Below are 3589 nucleotides of genomic sequence, written 5' to 3' on the forward strand. Positions count from 1 at the left end.
CTTATTTTAAGTAAAACAGTGAACTTTGAAAATAATTATTTATTTCTGTTACCATATTCAGCTATGCAGTGTTTAAATAAAAATAAAACTTTATAAACTTAATATAAAGTATTTTATTCGCTAATAAATATTAAAGAAGGAATATAGTAATAAAATTTAGATGAAAAATTTCCTCCCACAATGTTTTCGTGGCAAGTCTGAAGACTTAGACCCAAAATTGCCACGTTAGATATTTTTGGAAGCTTTTTGCCCTTTGTAATTTTTGTATGCAGGCCAATTGGCTTTTTTAAGAGAGAAAAATCAAAATAAACGAAAGGACAAAAGTAAAAATGATAAATGTATAATTTCGTTATAAACAAACGGTTTCTGCTTATTGTACTGCCTTACGTTTTACATGTATTGCGTTTACGCTATCCTATCCAACGTGTATGTGCGTTACTTGTTCAAAGTAAGTCTTTAAACGTGTGCATGCCCCACATGCTTGTTGAATAGTTGATCAGGCTTAAATAATTAGCAGTATGTTAAAAACTAGTTAGAAGCTTTACAATAGTGATTAAGTACTGTACTGTACTTTGTAAGTTAATAATCTGTGGTGAAGTGCTATGATATCGTAATATTCTTAGAATATCTCAACGATAAGTAAATGTTATACCGCTAAAAACTGGGAAAAGGAAAAAAAATCCTAATGAAGAGGGGGAGAAAATATAACAAAGAATAGGAAGAAGAGTTTGTTTAAATGGTTGGCACACGATAGTAAAACGTGAACTATCGTGACTTGAATGTTACAAACGTCAACTCATTGATGCAGTCCCAGGCTGAAAGACAACGATGTGTTAAAAACTGTGACCAATGCATGGCCTAGTTAGGACAACTTTCTCCTTACGATTCTTAGAGAAACAAGAAGGCCAAAGAACAACAGAAGGTTTGATATGGAAAAGCTTGTTACGATGTTTCTCACTCAAGTCAACTGCCAACAGGCGCGAAGTCGAGCCTTTAATACATAATCGTAGTCTATATACGGTGTTTCTGTGGACAACACGCTTTACTTTTCCCTACTTAAAATTTACCTATTTTTTATTTACTCGAAACCGTCATTTTCCCACAGATGTTTGCTCTAACCACTATTGATACTGGGAGAATAAAGATTATTCTTTATCCTCCAGTATCTTATGCTGTCACTTTTTCTATACAGTATATTGTTTGTTATACTTTAAGCCAATGACATACAATTTTTAACTTTAACTGTTAGCTTTACCACCAGTACAAGTTAGCAGGCTGCTCTTAATTTGAATTCAGAATTTAAGCTCGTACATATGCTAAGTGACTTCGGGTCATTGTTCCGAACGATCGAGCTCGTCAGGTTGCCATACTCTGAATCCGTACTTGGCCTCATCGACGTCACATACTCTTTTTGGTGCTCCAGCCCTATAAGCCAAAACAAGGGTGTACGGAGGCAAGTCAAAAATTTCAGTTCCGTGAAGGGAGTCGAGTCTTTGAAAAAGGAAAGACCCCCAGTACCAGATAGCATGGCGAATTATCAACTTAGCAGCCGACCATACAGGGATCGTACCTGCCGGCCTGGAAGATGCAGAATTTTCCTCGCATTTCTAAGGTAGGCTTCCAAACTCCATCTTGTGCAGCCCGTGTCTGGCCCAGCGATTCAGGTAATAAACTAACTAGCCCAGCAACACCTTTACTGTGTAAGGAAGGCAGGGCATGCCTCCACCACAGTAACATTACGACTACAGTCATAATAACTTAGTATTAAAAGTTTTTCTTATCTTACTCATCTTGGGTAGTATCGGTCTTCGGAACTTGGTAGTAGTGATTCCTTGTTTTAGTCGCCTCTGGATTTCCTGTTTTGTATCTTTATGATAGAAAGCATATTTGGGAAACACAAAACACAACTTAGCTGAGCAGTCAAAGTCACTATTTTTATGATCCACAAGACATTTGTCCTAGCACCTGCACAAGTTAAATAAATAAACACAATCACTGACCAGGCTTGCACCTTCAGAGTTGGCTTGTCCGCTGTGGGTATTTTATTCATCATCCACTTGAAATCAGGAAGTGATGTCTGCTTCAACGTAGTGAATTCAGAACTCAAGACCGATGAGTTTGCCCTTTTTCTCAAATATCCACGACACTTCTGGGGCCCATTTCTTGCTAAACTCCTCCTCGATTTTTAGCCTTATTCTGGTGTTTGCTCCTATTCGTTTCCTAATCACACTTTCCTTTGTGTCTTCATATACTGCTTTGCATCTTGCGGACCAGATCTGATATTTAAATTCACTCAAGAGAAATACAAATTTTTGGCTATTTTTCACTGGGAGGGGTGTTAAACAGAACCGTAGTGCAACCGATCATACTAGTGCGAATATTTCATAATTTATTTCCAGTATACACGCACATAGGCATAGTCATAGAAGGCATGTTTTGCTGTTTCCATGTACTGGCAGTATATGCATTTATTTTTGTTGTCAATTTTTGTCTATTTAATCTTTTTCTTGTACTTACTATGTTGCGTGCTATGTTATAGTTTAAGTCTCTTCTTTTTGCTTCTGTTTCCTATTGCCTGTCGTGGTTCATGCAGTCTTGCAATTTATTTGTGGGTCTTCTGTTACTATTTCTGCCTTTTTTATTTATGGTTTCATATATCTTTTCTATTGTCATGTCATATAATTTAATTCTTGGGTGTTCTTTCATTATTTGTGTATCCAGAAAAACTGGATGGTAGTAATAGATTGAGGTTGATTGGTTGGGGTTTACTGACGCAAAGCAACTAGGCTATCTACGTCAAAGGACCGGTAAAAAGAGCAAAACTAAAATTATAATAAAAGGCAAAATAGATAACTCAAGTTAAAACAAAATAGTGTTCAAAATTCGAATAATAATCTGCATAGAATTAAAGGCTAACTGCACATAAAAATTAAGAACATAAGGAAGTTGAACTGAAACCCATAGAAAAGACGTGTCAAAAATTATTCCCTCTCTATGGCCGTAATGATGGCACGACATTGCGACTTGAGTGTCACAAAAGCCACAAATTGGTGGATTAGTCTCAGATAAAGAAAGCTATGAGTTAAAATATGTGACCAATGTGTAGCTTAGTTAGAACAACTTCCTCCCTCCGATCAACCGAAACAAGATGGCCAAAGAACACCAGAAGGTTTGTTTTTAAAAAGATTATTACGATGTTGCTCACTGTAATTCGACTGTGAACTCGCGCGAAGGCGAACATTCAGTACAGGACCATTGTTCGTGTGTAGAATAGTTGGTTTATTGGTGCAAAGCAACTAGGCTATCTGAGCCAAACAACCGGTAACAAAAAGCGTAAAAGTAAAATCGTTGTAAGGTGTAAAAAGGAATCAAGGTAAAAACCAAATAAAGGTCAAGTAGCAGTTGAGAAATTTAAATAGAATTAAACAGGCCAATGGCCCTTAAAAATTTAAAAGCGCAAGTAAGTTCGACAGTGTCACCGTAGCCAATGACACTATCATGATCCAGCGCCAGGGGTAAACCCGTGTGTGTGTGGGAGTATAAAACCGTACTGTCATTCAGGCTCTGGACGACGACACGACAGTGAGGT

This window comes from Tachypleus tridentatus, chromosome 13 (assembly GCF_004210375.1).
Source record: "Tachypleus tridentatus isolate NWPU-2018 chromosome 13, ASM421037v1, whole genome shotgun sequence".
NCBI classification, from domain to species: Eukaryota; Metazoa; Arthropoda; class Merostomata; order Xiphosura; family Limulidae; genus Tachypleus; species Tachypleus tridentatus.